This window comes from Leuciscus leuciscus (assembly GCF_965113295.1).
Source record: "Leuciscus leuciscus genome assembly, chromosome: 10".
In the NCBI taxonomy this organism is placed as follows: Eukaryota; Metazoa; Chordata; class Actinopteri; order Cypriniformes; family Leuciscidae; genus Leuciscus; species Leuciscus leuciscus.
Genome location: NC_138734.1, coordinates 8,963,940 through 8,984,428, shown reverse-complemented (window position 1 = coordinate 8,984,428; position 20,489 = coordinate 8,963,940). Strand labels below are relative to the sequence as shown.

The 20,489-nt window shown below is 39.5% G+C and overlaps 1 protein-coding gene and 1 long non-coding RNA gene across 2 annotated transcripts in view; both read left to right on the top strand.

Moving 5' to 3' along the window:
• LOC309508399 (nectin 1b) overlaps window positions 1–20,489 on the top strand; it is a 109,880-nt gene that overhangs the window by 10,367 nt on the left and 79,024 nt on the right. The window lies entirely within an intron of this gene.
• Window positions 3,143–6,680, top strand: LOC309508550. The gene is made up of 2 exons (XR_014209536.1): window positions 3,143–4,933; window positions 6,284–6,680. It is a non-coding gene; the product is annotated as an uncharacterized lncRNA (long non-coding RNA).

The following is a 20,489-nucleotide window of genomic DNA, read 5'->3' as shown; positions in this document are numbered from 1 at the left end:
CATATCAATGTGAGCACGAGTCCGATGATGAAACATTGGAAGAACTATTCATTCAACCCGAACCTCCATCGCAAGGACAACTCTAGCAGGACATTTCTCAGTGATACACTACTCAGTTTGAGGTACCTTATGGGATGTTGCAACTGTAATTCCTCACCATCAGCATTAACAAGTGTATGTCCATCAATAAACCGATTATTTTACTTATACTTATTTATTTACCGAGTATTTTTCTAATTTATTGCGGTGAACATTTGGAAACTGTATCAATAGCAGTGCATACATTAGCCGAGCTCTAGCGTGAATGACTGTAACATAAACGTTGGTAAAACAAATCTTGCTCCATGCTTAATCTTTACTCAAAGTAGTGAGAACGACAGACGATCTGCATTAATATACACAGTTATAGGCAATAGTGGCCCACAACTGATCAGCAGAAGTATTTCAGTAAGACAGTAATAATGTGAGACCCAGTTAGCAGGAGACCAACACAATATTAAACTGAAAACTAAGTATTTTGAACACCATCTTTCAAGATTTAGCGGTTTGCGAATCCTGCATTGAACTCTTTAGTTCAATGCAAAGTTTAGGATTACTGCTGTGGTATCGTGGTAAAGATGAATTTAACCACTGATTCTTCACATGCTCGTCCTTGGGCAGTGAAAAAAACTGGCTTTACCTTCACATTGTAGAGAACAGCGTCTTCTCGACATGATGCTATCCAGACCAGTATCCACAGGAATCAGCTGTCGGTTTGAGGTTCAAGTTTTCCCTGGTGTGTGCGCGCGCGCAATACGCTAATGTTCCGTCTCGATGTCACAACGAAACGGATTATGACTCGTTTGAAAAACGATTCAATTCATTGACTCAGAGTCGACTCTTACTTTTTAAAAGTCAATAACTTTATATACGGTGAACTTTCAGATTTAAAACTTTGCAGGATGTTTTCATTCACTTATGTTACACACTACATGAAAGGTCATTTTCAAAAATCCATAATAGGGGCACTTTAACATCAAGCACGCCCTGCTCTTTATATTTTCATTCATACATTTCATCACTCTGAAGTGTCAATAGTGCTAAATATTTACATACTGTGATATTTACTTACCTCAATACCGTGGTAATGATATATATCGTCATACCGCCCAGCCTTAGTCTGCAGCATCCTCCGCTCACAACCGGCCTGCAAGAAGGGGAATTGCTATCTGCATGCTTCGTGCGTTAGTATGTGATTTGCATGTTTTGCATTTGCAGATATACAACACTGTCTTTTTGTCTACACTGAATTCTCCCTAAGTTTCTTGGTGATGCATAAAGGGTTTTACTTAAAGTGTTTTCCTTTTGTAATGCAAATGCTTAATATGTCACATTCGCAGGACTTCCACCACTGTGTTTTTTGGCTGAGTCTGTAGTGCACATTTAGGTGGTGCTGTGCGGCTCTGTCTGGATGCGGCGTAGCCTCTCGCTGGTGAATTAAACATGAGTGAGAGCTCCTGATCTAAATAATGGAGTGGATGTGACAAGCGCGGAGTGTTTCTCCACTGCACAGCTGACTGCACAAATAACACTAAAAACAGAGTAAGTGCTAAATTAACACACATGCGCGCACGCGCAAGCTTTCCCTCCTTCTCTTTCTCTTTGTTTATGGAGGGTCTTTAGGTAGGCCTGCGTGAAATGTGTTAATGGGAGGGGGTTTTTAGAATCAGGTTGACCTGAAAGTGACTCTGCGCTGGGAACTTTTAGCCTCAGCATCCTTAGGATGAGGGTGTATTTGTCTGTGTGCACCTGCGACTGTCTCTGTGCGTATGCATGCGGCGCGGGTACACACACTTGTTTTCCAGGTCCCTGATCACACGAACCTCTCCCTCCCATCCGTCCAAATGGAGTTCTTGTTTTATCTGTAAAGCACAGGTGCAATTTTCTGCTTCAGACCCCTGAAAATCCTGTTCTGTTTCGAATCAAATGCCTGAATCAGCCGACTAAAGAAAAAGGAAATCAATAAATGGGAGCCGATCTTGCTTGTGTTGTTCTGATTTGGTATTAATCTGATTTAGCGATTCTCATCTCGATTTAGAGATTAAATAGTTAAGCCCACCCATCCTCCCACCCTTGGTTTTCCACTCACTGAACAGATACTTCAGCTGTATTACTGCAGTGTTTTCCCCTCCTCCCTTGCTTGGCTTCTCTTGTTTTCTCTGCTTTTTCATGCAGAATTTCAAGAATTGGCTCCCGTTCAAATTGTGTGTAGGAATTTGAATTGAATAGACCACAGGATGATGAATTAGAATGACAGAAAAATTTATTAAAATTTTAACAGTCACACAATGGAGGAATTTATTAGTCCAGTATTCATGAGTTAATTCTGACTAATTATGCCTATTTATTCCCTGATATGTATAAAATTATTCTCTTTTTAATTTTTTTTAATACTTTTTATATATTACAAATCATATTACTATCGTAACATGCAGAATCTTAAATAGTTTTATTTTTTAGCAAAAAAAAAAAAAAAAAATCTAATTCGTTTTTTATGTGAAACTTTTTGATTATTTCCAGGCTTTAATCAGATTTTCAGTTTAGCATCCTTGTTTGCTACCTCAATTCAAATCATTTCAAATTCAGGAATTAAACTTGAATTATCAATACATTCTCAATTCAGTTCTGAATAGTTCACAATCCCGGTTGTGTCATCCATGGATCAGCTCATTAGGATTCGTCATTTAAATGAAATCCTCTCAGAGGTCAGTGTTAATAATCCCTCCATTTCTCTCTCTGTTATGTTTGTCGCTGTCATATCTCTCTCTGAATGAACGTATGAACTTTGCTCAAACTCATGGACTTCCCAAGCTTTGACAGTATGGGGTGTCAGGCCGCCCATGGCTAATAAATGACTAATCTAGGCTACTGGATCCACTATTGTTAACTTCTGGATACAAAAATATCATAATCTCAGAAAACATTTTCTTTCATGTCTTGAAGTATTTAGTCATGCTGCTTGCATGAAGAGCAAACAATTGGTCACATATTATTGAAATTCATGTTAACTTAAATCGCACCAAATTTTACATTATTTTGTTAATATGCCTATAGCACATACTGAAACAGAGTATGTGGTTTTTAAATATCATCTGTCTTTATTGAAACATGATATTGTAGATTGATGCTTACATAAATGAAATACATAAATCATAATATACTCCAAATGATTAAGTATTATAATGTATTATTCATAATTATAACATAGTATTGTATCAGTGCTTTCCTATAATAAATACATTTCTAGTGTAGGAGAGCTTTATAGCTGTCAATCAAAAGCCTATATGATGGTTTATGTTGAGTCTTTATCAAGTCTTCCACTTCGCAGGCTCTATTTGAGATAAACCAGTGAGGGCTCTGCCGAGAGGCATCCAGCAGGGGTAATGGTGTCACGCTAGAGAAGTGGGGCGGTTAGTCAGAGCACTGATCTGGGATTGAGCGATTGGATAATTCCAGGGCTTCCGTTAAAATCCTGTGTATGCCTCTGAAATAAAATATATCAGATTCTCACACATGTACGCACACACACCGGCCCCTCAGACTGAACAAGTCAATTTACTACAGGCAGCTGGGCTGTGCCTCCATTAAAAGAGACATGCACTGGCGATTACTGGCCTGTGCAAAAGCATCAGTCAGGGGAATAGAGAGAAGGAATTCTGTGAATATGGCTGATGCTTTCCTGCCTTTTCTGTCTCTAAAGGGGACAACAAATCTACAGATTCTGTATTGGAAGAATGTGTGAGTGTGTATGTTTGTGTGTGTGTTATCTGGAAATATAGGCTAAGTTTGGGTAAAGAAAAGGCAAGGACTGCGGTTGCTATAAGCAGATCTAAAGTTGTATATTCAAGTCGCAATTGCACGTATTGAAACTAACTCGTTTCAAGTTATGAATTGCACTAATAGGCAGACAGACACAACGAGCATGACCATAGACAAAAAAAAAAAATCTTCTTTTTAGTTATATAGGTAGTTCTTTATATTCCAGACTGTGGACTAGGGCTGCAACAAACGATTTTGATAATTGATTAATCTAACGATTATTGGAACGATTAATCGATTATTCTGCTGATTAATCTGACAGTGGGCTTTGATCAGTTATCCAAATTTTGCAATTAGGTAAAACATTGAGTTTTTTCCCATTTTAAATAATAAATAAAACAAGGAAATCACTTCAGCTTTTGAAAATGTATTTTTAATGAATATCGAGCCAAATGAATAGACCAATCTCCTTTCAGGCTCTTTCCACCTCAGAAGTCATCATTAGCCCAACCGTTACAATGAGTGGTAGTGTGCATTTATTAAGTTTGGGAATTGTAACAATAACTTTTTAATAAGAGTAAAACTATGAATATGTAATATTGTGCATGTTTTTTTTGGTTTGTTTTTTGAAAAATGCTCTTTTCCAGGGTTCTTTTTTTTAATCTAACTACCGAGTTTATGGTCATTGAATGGCTTTCTTGAGGTAAAAGTAAGGTTTTGTGACATTGTTTGCAAGCTGATTTATTGACGTCTTTCTGGTGAAACTCTGATTAAGTGATTACATTAGAGATGATTTATTTCAGTTGTACTGTATCTTTCAAAATGCTTTTTTGATATTCATTGAATGAACTTCATTCATGTTTATTTCATGCTGTAATAGTAGAAAAAAAAGTAAAGAGATGATCGTTCACATGCCGCTTGACCCGAGGCGCTACAGCGATCTGTCATGCCACATTAAAGAGCACTTAAACCACATGTATTGTTTGAATTCTGTAGTAAAATTGACAGAATTGAAAAGCTGAGACTTTGTTATAGGCCTATATCAAAAGTAACCTGCTCAGCTTTATCTGTCGGTGTTTTGTCTCTGTCCTCTTTGCTCTGCATTGTGTCTTTCACTGCATGAGAAAATGGACGTGTGGCTTGAGCAGGGTTCAACTTCCAGACTGCGACCAAAATGGTCGCATATGCGACCATTTTTTGAGAATGTGCGAGTTAAAATTGTATGTGGTCGCATTTGTGCGAGTGCATGGTCATGTAAGCCTACTACTAAGTTAAATTCACGCATGAATTTTCCTGCATTGAACTTGTTTTAGCGCCCGCCATAGTGAATTTTTGTCCTGCCAAAGTCTTATTTGATCGGTGAGTAATGTAGATGAACTGCTGCGCTTGTGACAGGACATGTTTATAACTGAAAGAACGAGCAGAGAGAGAGAGAGCCGGACGCGCGCGTGCACACTCTCTGTCTTCGGAGCCAGGCGAAAGTGTAAACAAGACTTCACCGTCTCCAAACTAAGCGCTGTCTTGCTCTCTCTCCCTCGCACATATTAATCAAAATAAATCGACACGGTGGTAAAAGGTCGGAAGACCAAAGTTTCATGTGGAGCATTCGGAGATTTTTTTTTTTTTTTCAGAATTACCGCTCTGTGCGAATTGTGCTAAATAAGTTTCCTTATCTTCTCTGAAAAGCGTTCCGGACATTCAGCTGACATAAAACAACACTTTAATTAAACAAAAAAAAAAAAAACTATCCAGTGATGAAATGTTTTCTGTGTTGACAGAAATCTTGGATGTCCATGTCCTAACTGCTGGGATAATCACACAACGCGCATGACACGTCCAATTCCCGAACTAATGACTCCTTTGAACCGATTCATTTTAATGAATGGTTAAAACAACTGATCTTTCCAACAGTGAACTCAGGAGACGTCTGAATCGGTGTATAACTAATCAGTAACACTTTACAATAAGGTTATATACATAAATTACATAAAAAATACAGTTTTCAGCTTTAAAATACATAAAACCACTTGTTTTTTGAAAAGCATATGACTACATTTTTCCACACAGTGCTATCAAGAATCGATAAGAGAATCTTTGACGATTCTGCTTATCGATCTGATTCTTTAGTGGCATTGATATTGATAAAATCTTATCAATTCCAATCCCTATGTGAAGACAGTAAAATTATAATCAAACATTAAAGAACATAGGCTACATGTTTTTTTAATAGTTTTTTTTTTAGAGTTAAAAGATTAAAACATTTTTCTAACTAACGCTAACATGAGGTCTTGTGTCACTGTCAGTCTTTTTACATCAGTGCAAAATTAGGGTAGATTAAAACCACTATTCATCAGCATTGATTAATCCCATGGCATGTAGCAAAAAAAAGAAAGAAAAAAAAACGGGGCGACCAAATCATATGCTGGCGCGACCAACTGAGAAAGTTGGTAGCACCAGTGCAACCAGTGGAAAAGTTAGTCTGGAGCCCTGTTAAGAACAGTGTCAATTGCGTGAGTTTGAATGAGTGGGAGTTGGTGGCCCTGCATACGACATCATTTTTTTTAAAGTCATGGGGTTCGGCTTCATTTGCACTCCGAAGCGCTGTGTCTTCTTCTATTGGATTGGTTCCGGGACGGCTGCATTACAGTATTGGATACAGCACCCCACTGGTCAAACCGCGTTATTGCAGGCCTTTCAAATAGGTCATATCAGATTAAAGGACTATTCGAAAACAAAAATATTTGTCGAAATTTTTTTTATTGTCAATGTTGTCGATAATGTCGACTAATCGTTTCAGCCCTACTGCGGACTTGTTAGGAGTGCAGGCCATGCTTCAAAGCAACACTATAGTTGTAGTAGGTAAGGGAGGGGGAATGGGTCGTCTTAAAAAAAAAAAAACAGGTTAGGTATCCTGCTTGACTGTGTGCGTCCACTCACACCGCATCCTGCTAAGACTCTACACTCACTCAAGCGAGCACTCGGATTGACATATCTAAGATCAATACCTTCTCAACCATCTCCAGCAGCTCTGAAATCCCAAACTAGCTGCTGATTGAGATGTAAAATTTTAAGGCGAGATAATTTTCTTTTCTATATTCACTTTGACCAAAGATCCAGATCCTTGTTTATTGAAAGGCTGTCTTTTTGCATTACTTGCTCTAGATGGAGTAAACTTTCCATTCATGCTTAAATTGTTCTGATTGGCTGGACAGGTAGAGAAATAGACAGAGTTGCAGAGTGGAAGATAAATCAAGAGATGGCTTGCTGTTTTGGCATTGATCCTGTGCTGGCCTGGCAGGCTCTGATGCCAGAGTAACTAATGTAGTCTGATATTGATTCGCCAGTTTCAGGCATGGCTGCACAGCTCCATGTCACTTCTTCATTTAAAGAGGGAAAAATTCGGCCCAAATGCACCCACACATCCGTCACCATCCTAGCACTTTGTGTTTCATGTGTCTGTGGGTAGTGGGTTCACATCACATTTCACCCTATTGTGTAAGTGTGGGGTTTAGTACAGGTTCCATTGTAGCTCTGTAAAAACTAAACAAACAAACAAAAAAACAAGTTAGTTGCTTTGCTTCCTTCTAAGGTAACTTCTCAATGAAAGTGAAAGGTGATGAGGTACTTGTTTGGTAATTTACTTTTTATATCATACAGTTATTGCTCTTTATGCAAGGGAGATCAGATTCACACAGTTGATTTGGATAGAATTTGCCATTAGCATGTTGCAAAGCTAAAAGCTAGTCTAATGTTAATTCCAATAAAATAACCAGTATTTACACAGAACTATCAATACTTGTTGGTATTATGAAACATGTTTGATGCCTCAAAATGCTGCCTACGTAGGTAGCTAATTAGATTTTGAAACATAACTTAAACAGAGAAAGAACAGAGAGATAGATAAGCTTGTAAATATCACCCTCACCTGTGGTAGAGAAGTGAAAGACAGAGGGTGAGAATGAAGAGTGAGAGATGAGAACAAAAAAAAAAAAAAGTGAAGGGAAGAATATTCTGTTCAGGCATTATTATAGCCACAGTCTTGGAATAGACTGCAGACATGTTCCGCAGCACAAATCTTTGCCCCAACACAGTAATTTAACCCTGACCTGCCCTAGGCAGTTCTTACTCCTGGCCCAGGGGGGATCTTTGTCCCCGAGTGCATTATAAAACCTGCCAGCTCACCTGTGATTAAATCACCTGAGTGCCACCTGCGGCAGGGTGTGGTTCCTTTCTCTCACAATAATAGTGCATGTCCCCTGGTGTCTCAGACAGCAGTGTGCATTGACATTAAAAGCCATGCAATCTGATCTTGTAGATCATTTTATTGCAAGGTGAATGTGTGATGTAGCTAAATGCCCGAAGTAAAAGTAAGGCGCATTCATCTTAAAGCTAGAGTCACATTAACTCACGTTCATTTAGAAAATTTGTAATCGACATCATGAATGTGTGTGGGTTAAATGTGCAGTGTAATATGCTGGCACGTTTACATGCATCACTGGTGGGCTATGTCTGGTAAATCTGGTTGTATGTAGTTGTCAAGGCTGTAGCCATGGCTGGTAACCCAGAAGGTTGCTGGATCAGTCTCCTCACAAGAAAACCATGCGCCATCACATTTGTGCCTATGAACAAGGCACTTAACTCCTTTGTTCTGTGAAGATTGTCCATTGACTGATTCCAGGTGCAGGCAAAATTGTGTAAAAATTGTGAAACAAACTCAGAATTTGTGACGACAGAAACTCCACATTCATGCTTATTTCTAAACAGGTGGAGGATTGGCTATCCTAGAGCCGGCAGGTATGGTTCCTTTCCCTGAGGATAAGCCAAAGACACAATACCCTCCCTCCTCCAGAACCCTTTCACCTCATTCTCACAGTGGATCCACCCTTACCCCTCCCTTCGCACCTTCTGAGTGCCTCTGTGCCAGGAGAGCTGAATGGGAGGATAATCTCTGGCTCGTTTTTTTAGGCGTAGTGTGGTTGGTTTAGCTGTGGCATCAGCCAGTATGGGAGCCACACAAATATGTGGAGCCAGTTAACGTGGGGAGCCAAGTGTTGTGAGCCTTGTTGTGCTTCAGTCAGTGCCAAGAGTTATATCTGACTATGGAGAAGGAGGGGCATTTACTCATACAAGCTAAATAATCCACCTCCCAACAACATGCACATAGCCAGAGACAATGAAGCACCCTGTGATGCCTACTGAAGTGTGGCTTCTACTCCCATCAGGCTCTGTGGAGGTTATGAAGAGTTAGATACAAAGTTTCCCCTGCCATGAAGAGCATTGGTGCTGCCACTGTTCACCACTTTCCAAATACAAACAATTCATTTGCTCTCTCATTGCTGCTGTTTGTCTACCCACAGTTGATGGACCGGACTGTTATTTGTTCTGTTTTTTCTGCTAAGAGCCTAGCACTCAGGAAGGGGCAATTCAAATCTCACGATGAAAATAAAGCAAAAAAGAAACTCCATACAGTGCCCTGTACTGTTCCTATTACTGCAAGAAACACACCAAGGTCTTAGATGTTACCCATACATGCTGGCAAGTTCTGAGGTGTACTGTAAAATGGCCTAAAGCTTTGTTAATTCATGGAAAATGGATTGGGGGAGGGGTGATTTAAATGACTGATCTGTTGAGGATGTACTAGGGGTTCTAGGGGAGTGTTATACCTCTTAATGACTCCCCTGTCCAGAGTTGACTGCAGTTCACTCTTAGATGTCTTCCTGGCCGAAGCCATGTTCCTGACCAGCAAGGGACTTCTGGCTAGATGAACTGTTTAAAGAAAAAATATGTCCGTTCCTTTTTTTCCACTGTCATTAATCTTTTTCTCTTTCACTACTTTTTTTCTGTCTTTCCCTTTGTTTATTCTCTGGGTTGTATGGACCCCAAAACCCATTAAAGCTCCCTCAACAAACACTAGACTATGACTATGTGACAATATAGTTGTTTAAGCAATATGTCATTTATGGATTAATAAAATAATATTGTCATTAAACTGGTGTATTATTGTTATTTAATCTTGAGTTGAGCCTGAATTTGAATGTATATATGAGAAGGTTCTGGTGGAACCCAACTAGGAAACGTGGGACATGGACGCATTCTTGATATAGGCCCATGGTGTTAAGGAGGAGATTATGTCCCCACTGTTTGTGAAGTAATGAAAAAAAGGATGCTGCTCTTGGGGAAGTAATCAAGTGGAGTTACGATGTAGGAGGTGGGAAGGAAGTGGAAAGGGTTAAGCCAATTGGCTGGGATTTGGTAGCGTATTCTTGACTAGGGCTCCTGACTTTGGACGTTATTGATAGGTCCTCTCTATTTTTTGGGGGAATGAGTTCTCAGTGCTTTTCTCCAGTTGGATCCAAAGGTTTTAAGCCCTGCACAGTGGGATGTGCCTCTGTGATGTGAGGCGGATGGATCGGGCATTTGTTTTTGTTAAGGGAAGGGAGGGCTCAGGGATTGAGGGATGCAGTGATGCATGAGTATATGTGTGCACAGACATTACACGTCAGTCTGTTTATCAGTACGTAAGAGTGCATGTGTATGTGTTTATACTGTGAACGTGTAGCAGAGTAGAGTCGGACGCACTCCCCTTGATCCTGACCCACTTTCTCCATCTCTCTCTCTCTCTCTCTCTCTCTCTCTCTCTCTCTCTCTCTCTCTCTCTCTCTCTCTCTCTCTCTCTCTCTCTCTCCTCTTTAATTGCTGCTCAGCACACTGAGGCCATCTGTTCAGCCAGGGCCAGTCACCATGGAGATGCTGGGAGGCTTTTCGGATTTGTGACGGCACTGACCAACAGCGAAATAAGGGTCAGGGGTGTGGAGTATGCGGAAGTCATCGGGGCACTATAACTGTGCCATGACAGTGCCATGCCTGGGATTCCAGCATGGGATTGGCCAACAGACGTACATACCCATTCTATCCTGCTGTTAGCCATTAGCACATTAGTATCCGCATTAATAAACACAGCCTCGATCGCTGCAATACGTAGTATTGTAGTTAAGTTAGTAGCAACACATTTAGTTACTTGCTCCCCAAGAGACTACATTTTTTATGTTTTTTAATGGTTTCCAGTGTCTGCTTTTTTGCTGGGCTTTTTGTGGTAAAATAATGAGAAATATCAAGATAAATTGTGATGAGGCTAAACCTGTTTTACAAAGATTATTAGAGATGTAAATAGCAGTTTGCAAAATTTAATTTATTATGCTAAAACATTATCTGCATTCCTTAAGGTTAAAAACTGATTTAAAAAGTATTAAGAAATCGTAGGAGAAGCTGCTGTCATATTGTTCTACTATTGTAATTATATTATTATTGCAGAACTAAACATATTTATCATTCTTGCTCAAGACCTTTTACCACAGGGTTCAGACACCAGGGTCTACTTTTCTTAACCACAGTCATTGCAAAAGATGTAATTCCTATATAATGGAAGACGTGAGGCTGACCGACCACACAGAGAAATATATTTGTCAGCCTCACCGAGGCAGGTTATACTTTTACCAACCACAGCATGAATAATTCTTCATTTCATGGACAATCCCGATTGAAAAGCAGTGATTTCTCAACCATATGATGTGCTTATTAAGGGTCACAGATATCGTTTGTTTGTTTGTAGTTTTGGTTGAGGTTTAATGAGATGGCATGATATTGGTGTGTGTGGATTAAGTCGGTTCGTTGTACGAAGAGGCCTGTGAGTTTTTGTATTGCGTTTTTTTCTTTAATTGCCTCTCAATGACACGCATCACTGGAGGAAGGTGTTAAATACAACACTCTCAGTTAATAGTCTCCCGCAGTTTAGTTTCCCCTGCAAGTCACCACACCTGCACGGTGATGTACCGAGCAGCAGGAAAGTATTAGCCCCATGTTCCCTGCTGCCGTGAAATATTCAACCATTCTGAACATTCTCCAGTGACTATCCCGTTGCTTGCTTTTCTCGCTTTCAGCTGCGTTTTGATCTATGCCATTTGCAGGCTCAACAATTGTGTGTGCTCGGTTGTGCACATGGCTCATGTTCATGCGATTCCCCTGCAATTAATGATGGCTGTCTTCCTGGAAGCACGTCTTCCTTGCGGAATCTTGGATGCATGAAATGAAATACTGAGCTTTAGATGATGGATTTGAGTTGCGAATGAATCAGTATGTGTGTGTGTGTGTTCTATTTTTATGGCATTTAGTTACTCCATATCTCCTTTCTTCCTGTAGTCTGGTACTTGAGATAGCTATATAGCTATATAATTGACAATATACCTCCTTATTGATTGTTCACTTTGTATGTGGACTTACAACTACCGGCCAAGCTTCTAGAGCATTTCTTCCTTTTTTATGACAGATCTGTCGTCGTATGTTCACGTGCAATTTAAATTGCTATGTATATACTATTGTGTTATATAACCTTCCCAATTCTTCCTTCCTACTACCTACAGGGCCTGTCAAAGCCCCCTGTTTTTAACGTCAGTCAATGTATATCAGCCAAAGATTGTTTGGCACCATATAACCCTTCGCTCTAGTTGTTCACTAAGAGAGCAGATACGAAACAGAGTCTGTCAGAGGAAACAAGACAGTTTTGTCAGTTTCAGGAAGGTAAACATATTTGATCCTGGTGAGGGGGAGTGTCTCTGTGGCACTTTTTTTTAATGTGAATATCCACAGAGACCTCTGATAATATGTTGTCGGAGAACAGATATGCCGATTGATTCACGCATTGTTGTAAAGAATAAGGGAACATTCTGCTTGTTCTCATGATTATATTGGAATCTCTGTAAAAAGTGCAAAAACTGTAGAATTATCTACTTAGCTGTGCTAGTTTCATTCCTCTGTAACTCAGTAAATTAATTTAGATTGTGTGTGTGTGTGTATATATATATATATATATATACATTATATACATACATACATTTATTCCATGTACATTATACTTCATAGTTTTTAATTGAGTCCTTAAATTTTCAGAACCAGTTGTGTTCATTATGTTTTTATTCCACCTGCGTAACACGGCAAATCCAGATGTTTTCACCAAAGGGTATCGGTGGGGGGGGCTCTGGTGGGCCATACGTGCAGGGATCAGGATTAAAGTTCTCTCTCTGGGATTAATCAAGCCAGTGTCTAGACACAGCGGAGAGAGAAGTGCACGTAGCCCTTCCAAGCTGGTGTCACCACGGTTACTGTGGATCATAATTAACACTGCACCTCTCCACGGCTTCAAGTCTGTCCTTTTTGTCTTTGTCACTTAAAGTTTTAGTGTATGTGTGTGCACATTTTTGTTTGCATTTTTAAAACTCATTGGAATTAAACTTCTTGTTCTACACCGTTTTACGGTGTTTCGCTGAGCCGACAATGTGTAATGTTTTCAGAGATGAAGCAGAGATTGAGAGAATTGCGACCGCCGGCCCATTGCCCAGGTCTTGATTGCATGTTGATTTGGGGCCATGTTGAAACATTGCTGTAATTTATGTGATACTCTGGAGTATTTGCTGACTCTGCGGTTGTGTGATGCTGATTTGATACGTGTATTTATGCGTGTCTGTGTGACTAGATGAGTGAGCAAGTGTGGGTGTACAAGGGCTGTGATTTGTTTAATACATTCTCCTTAACCGCATAAGAGGAACATCTCAGGGAAAAAAAATATTGCTCAATGTTTACTTTGTCATAGTTCAAGATACTTAATGTAGTTCTCAGTTAAGTGTTCATTTAAGTATCAATTTTGTTTCAGAGGTTTCTCCTAAAATTCCTCAGGAACGTTATATAGCATTATAAAACTACTGCGAATGTCAGCTCAGATCATTTGATCTTGGAAGAACGTGATTAGAAATATTTGAGTTCATATTCACTGCCTTAAATTTAAGTATAATCAGCTTGGCTTTTCATTTAATTTCGATTCATTTCAACTTAGAACTGAGAATTGCTTAACTTATTTTGATGAATTACTTTAATGGAAAAACAGTTTTTATTTTATTTAAATTTTTTTTACAGATAAATGTTTTCCAATAGGAAAGAAAAATCATAAAAGCAATTTCTTTAATATCTAAATTGTTTCTTAAATTAGATAATTGTTCCTCCTGAGCAAAATACTTTTGTCTCTACAATATCAACAATGTCTCAAACTGCTTAGATTTGCCAAGGTACCTAAGTGTGCAAGTCAGAGATCTCAATGTGACCTCTCCAGATTAATTTATTCATTCTATATTCTTATAGTTAAGTACTATTTCATCTGTCTCTAATTATATATATATATATAAAAAAAAAAATGTAAATAAAAATAATTGGCTGAGGGGATATGGTCATTGTCTGATGCCGTTAATCTCACAATGGCCAAATATTGGCCGAGTAATTATTCTGGCTGATATGATTATCTGTCACTTCCATCCATTGTTGTTTCCACTCATAAAATGTGGGAAGCCTGTAGATAACCTTCATAAAAAAAAATAGTGTACCTGTCCACTGTGAGATCTTTCAGATTTTGTTATGTATGAGAACTGCCTCTTTCTCTCTCTTTCTCTGGCCTGTGAGGTCCTATGGGAACAGAATGGAGATGCATTAAGCCACTCACTGTATTTACTTGTGCTGGATTGATGCTGATGGGCGGGGGCAGGCCCAGGGCGGCAGAATGGGAGATTGATCAGCACTGAATGTGTGTCAGGGGAGTCTTGACATCCACAACTGCTTTTCACGCATCCAGGCTGGAAAATCCATCATTCAAGAAGCCCCACGCCAGCCCTGACAGCCCACACTTACCACACAGATTAATCAGATATCAGCGGTGGATACCAGGATACATGGTCAGCTCTTTATGATAGAGTGTTTTCTTGACAAAAACACTGTGTTTGCCAGATTTCCCGATAAATGACAGATCATCGCCCGCACTGTGACTTGAACGTGCACATGTCATTATAAACTAAGAGCTTTATATGTACAGCAGAATAACACAGCATTATTTGCTGCCACAAGCATGTTGCTGTTCTTTGCATATGCAAAGGTGCAAACTAAAGGAAGCATTAGAGGTGTTAAAAATCATGAGGAATTGCAGAGCTGCAATTACACTACACATCACAGAAGTTTAAACTGTCCCTTGGGGCTTTTTTGTCACCTAAATGAAGAGCCTTATTGGGTTTGCTTTCAGTGCAGCGTCAATATAATACAACGTTTGGCATTTATCTTTGTGAGTGTCTGTTACAACTTCTATATTCATCAGGATGGCTGCAGACATACTGAAACATTTCAAATTTGATGTTAGAAGCTCTTATTAAATAGTGAATTGAAAAGCAGACAAATGAAATGTTAAAGTCTTTCTGTGAAGGACTACTCACTGTGTGACCTTACAGCCGGTGGAATAAAATGTTATCAGTAGCTTTTCATTTCCACATTCAGTCACATGGCAGTGAGGTTGTTTTTACAATTATTATATCACTTGAATTGTATTGTGAGATATACCTTTACCACAATGTAAAATTGCTTATTATGTATGCTAATGCCATGATGTAAGATTTACCACCCACCCCTTTTCTTAGCTGAGTTTATCAAGTAATGCTGCATAAATAATCGAGTGGAAAGAGAGAGTGAGAAAAGCCACATTGAGTATATTCCAGCTGCACTGTTTATCTACCATTGCAAAGAGGGTTTTGCCATCCTTTTCCAGAGTAGGAGTCGGCTTTTTCCAACAGATAGCAATTCCCTTTTGCAATGAAAAGCCGGCCCAGCTGTGAGGAAAACAGATAAACTGTCATTAAATGCTACTTTATATTTGAATTAAAGGCATTTCAAGCTCTGTTTGGGGTACGATACTGCCTCAAACGCTTTTGTTACCTCTTATTCTCTTTGTGTTTGCAAATTGGAGATAATGACTACAGAAAGGCCTATTCAGATACTGGATTTGAGAATCGTAACTCTGCATAAACATGAAAAATCAGGATCAAAGCCATTTTGGTCTAAATCCATAATGCTGCTGTAACCCTCTATGACGCTTTAGACATATATCTTCTCATGTAGATATTCTCATTGAGACATAATCTTGGTATTTAATGTCCTCTTTTGGATTCGCTTTGACAAAAGTCTGGTCATTTCACTTGTCTGCTGAGATGCTGTGCTTCCAGTGCTGGCTGCCATCTCTTGACTTATTGCTTTATTTAGTAGATGTATTTATTACAGGTGTCTGCAATTGCCATTTTGTCTTCCACACCTGACATGAAAAAGTGGATTTACGGTTTATATTTATAGGGAAATGGTGCAGCGAGAGTCCCCTGGCCGTTTATCAGTGCCACGGCAACTTGCAAAGCCTGATTACATGCAACTGATTCAAGGTTCCTGGGAAAGAGGGCCTCTGATTAAACCGTGAGTGGGTGAAAGGTTGCATAGGACACAGGGAATTGCTTCCAATGAAGGTGAAGTTGAAAGATCGCTCTTTCTACTCTTTCTTTTCACTTGCCAACCACTTAGTAATGAAATGCAACATGATTTCACAGCTACAAATCTGTGTCATTTTATGCTTTAATCATTGCAGAGGACATTCGTCTATCCGTTGGACTGAATTCTAACAAGTTATCATTCCCACGCTCCTGTATTTCACACAAACGAGTCCTCTGCAATGCCAGCCGATCCGGTTTACCCTGCCTTGGTTTGTTTCTGCTCAGATCTCCAGAGTATGACAGCACATGATGTATATTTAGCTACTCAGGCTGCGCTTTGTCCTCGGTTGCAGCTCGGTGCGTCAGAGTACTGAATGGCGGAGAGCAAACTCAGATGGTGCTGTGTGCCCGGCCCCCGAGCGTCGCAGAAGGGATGCTCTGCGTGCTGTAGGGGGTCACGTGTTGACCCCATTGTGCGCACGAGTAAGTGCTCGAAAGAAGCACGCTTGCTGCACATCACCCAACCCCTCGCTGCCTCGGATTCAGGCCACTCCCCCCAGCTGCCATGCTCCGACTAAACTCAGCACATACAGCTAATTGATTGATTTGCTTGAATATCCTATACGGAGATATACCCATTCCTGCTCTGAGCCATGGGGGGAGAGGAGAGGATGGGGAAAAAATGGAGGGCGAGACTGAGAGCGAGAGACTGCATTAAAAAAGGAAGAGTTTAATATTTTCATCCCTGGGAATGAACTGTCACAATTCATTACTATACTTCATTGCCCAAACCCCCGTGTTTTATTTTTTCCCCGCACCTAGTGCTGCACTCAGGGTGCTTCAATATGGCAAGAAGCAGCAAGAGTAGAGCAAGCAGAGCACATGCGCAGCGGTAATGACAAAAGCACATTGCTCATAAGTCAACACAACGTTTAATGGGTTTTGCACCCTACTGCAAGCTGCTGTCCATGTGTTTAGACAAGTCAGTGATGACCCCTTCGTTTGAGTACGATCCCCTACATTTGGTCAAAGGTGGTTCCAGTCATCCTCAAATGTCTTGACCATACGGTGATTACATTTTCTTGACTTCACCTCCTCTTCAGTAGGATTTCCAGTTGGTTCACAGCCCCTGAGTGTTGCATTAACTGAACCAGCCCTTGTCGGTCGACTTGATCAAGTCAAAGCCAGCCACTGGGTCAAAAATGTGAGGACATCCCTTCCACTCTAGGGTCCTTTCTCAGTAGGGGACATTTTACACTTTCTCACTTCATTTCTAGAAGTGAACTAAACAGAGAAGCTTTCAAATCTTGACTTATTTTTGTCAGAATTGTATTTGAATTGTTGTTTGTTCTCCACAACACTGTATGAATGCTTTTTTTGCGGTCAAGGTTATTAAATGAGAGCCTTTCACAGATTCAACCTCCTCAATGCTTTTCGAAGAGCTCTCAAAATATATTTTTTATGGGATTCTTCTCTAAATTGAGTTCTCCTATTTGCGAAGCCGTGAGTCAGTGGGAACGAATTAAAATGATGCAGCATCTCTGGAGATAGTGTTTTCATTTCATCGCCGCTGCTTCCAGCATCAGGGAAAGGAATGGACTGTATTTGGTGGCATATATGTGATAAGATATTACATGATGTATTTTGCCAAGGTCAAAGTTGCACTTGAGATGCAACTTTGCTCAAACCCCATCCGAGAGTTTCTGAGATCAGAGTGTTGTCACTCTTTTTTTCCCCTTTTTTTTCCCCAGTTAATATAACGAAAGCCAAAATTGAATTTACAGTGATGAATTGTGTATTAATGTGTAAGTAAATGCATTAAAAACAAATAAATACATCAATCAGTCTTGTGTGCTGCAATGCAGCATTTTTTTTTATATATACATATAAAATGGAATGCGTTTCACACTGTGCTGCCATTACGGCAATACCCTGCAAATGATTCTCATCGTACCTCTAATCCGACAGCTCAGCCGAGCGGAGCAGTCATAGTTCATTACTTTCCATCTATTGCTGTAATCTTCCACCTCATGTGGGTGAACCCTGCTGTCTATAATGCATGTGGAAGGCCATTGCAATCCATGGTAGGGGCCTTTTTGAGAAGGATGTTGTTTTTGAAGTGACAACGATGGTGATGATGATAGTGATGCTGAGCTCCTTCAGGCTCTGTTTCGTTCAGAATGGCATGGTGCCATTTGTCTCAGAAACCTTAGGGCTGACATGTCACTCTCCGCTGTACCTCACACGTGCCCCATGGGTGCTAAAGCTCAACATGAAGTTCCACAAGACGAGATGCAAAGACTCAAAGGGAACTTTCTTTCTTTCTTATTTTTTTTTTTTAAACCAATATTAACGTTCAGAATCTGTATTACACAAGGCAACCCCATGAGTATGCTAGTATACATGCCAAAGCCTATCTTTATTTTCCATAAAAAAAATTTAAAAAATAATAAGTTCATAATAAATTTCCAAGAATTAAACTATCCAACTGTTATTTATTTGGCATTTATGGTTCCATTAAGAAACTTTAACATCCATGGAACATTACCATTGCACAAAATGTACCTTAGTTTATAGTGGACAAAAGGTTATTTTTAATTGGATTTTTAGTGAAGTTTTTTTTGAGGTTCTTAAGACAACCCAAAACATTCCTTTTTGAAAACGTAACTTTTAAGAGTGCAAAATAATTTCTAATTTAGGGTGATTTTGTGTGCATCTTGTACCTGATTTAGTAAAATGAATTACCGGAAAAAAAAACACCATCTGATTTCTGTTGCTTTAAAATGGTGAAAGTGCTTTCAGCTTTGCTGCATTTTTGGATGTTTAGATGTATGCCAGTATATAGTTTTTCTCCTTGATTTAATGAAATACTGATGCCATGATCTCCATGAAATGTGTCTTTTCAACAAAATAACATTTATAGTGAAAAGCAGATGCTAATAGTGCAACGCGAATTGCACCTTGAAAATATCACTGTTTTTGTGAATAAGGCATAGTCTATAATGAACAAAATGTACACTGGAAATAATGGCAGTTATGAATATACCAGCTTGGTTAAACTAGATTCAGATGCAATGTCTGCACTGAAATACTGTTCAGAAAAGTGGCACAACCATTTAGTGATATATCTTTTACCAAACATGTTTAGAATTAGTAGACAGGAAACACGTGTAAAGAGGTCTACTTAATGTCAGGCCTGATCAGTGTTCATGTGGGTCGTAATTCATTGAATGTAGACTCACGTAATTTATTCGTGTCATTACATGATTTAATTTCCATAATCAAGATTATTTGGTGTATTTGCGTATGACTAATTGCATAACTACACTACGTGGTCTACATATGAAGCTGCGATTACACAGAACGTTATGGTTTCTTAATAAGTCTTAATAAGGCAGTATAAGCTATAGCTCTGAGTGCACCACCCAGAATTCCTTCGCTCTGCAACGTTTTTATTCTGCATGCATGGATGGTACATATATAGAATCCGATCAATCACAGCGTTTTCGTTTGTGCAAGCCAACACAGCCTCACGTGCATGGCGCAATCTATCATATAGGACGTCTTCGTATGGCATCTCGTCCGTGTTTGGGAGCTGCGTGTGCTGTGGCACGTTCAAGAGAGATTTTCAGCCCGATAGGGAGCCGCAGATGTTAAGTGAGTGTGACGCAGCAGGGCTGGAAGACTCACACGGCCTGACAGCGTTTCCATCTACTGAACACAAGCACCCTCCACTATGGATAGGGTGAGAGGAAGTGGGGGTGGACATTTTGTTTTAGCGCTCGCTGACTCATGCCGTTGGATATGACAGTAAGCCAGTGGTTAAGGTTAGGACATGAAAAAGGGAGTAACACAACAAAGGATCTTCTGTGTTCATCAAACATTCAGGCAAGCGTGCTAGTTAAAGTTAACAACGCAGTGGTAATGTCAGGATTTTAAATGTTTGCTCTTTAAATGAGCATTGCGACAGATACCATCCGAAATAGCTAATGTCTTGGAAAAGGTCGCATGGTTCATTTGTCTTGCTTTGTTTCTTCTGGCATCTTTTTTGGTTTGGTAAAAAAGTGTACGCCAAAATGGCTGCTCTGGTGTTTATGTCTTTTTACTAGCTTGGAGAGCTTATATTAGAGGGAAAGGCTTAGATTCAGGAAAATAAGAGCATATTTCTCATTTTGTACTTTCTTTTTGTGCCTTTTATCCTTCTATTATTATGCCTAGAAAAATTTTCCTCTTAGACTGCATGAAAAAAATAGGATTTAAACATATGAGTCTGGTTTACTTTGCTCACTTAGAAATGTTGGGCTTTTTTTCAGGTTGCAGTTCTCATTTTCCAGAACAAAACAATTTAATGCTCCAATA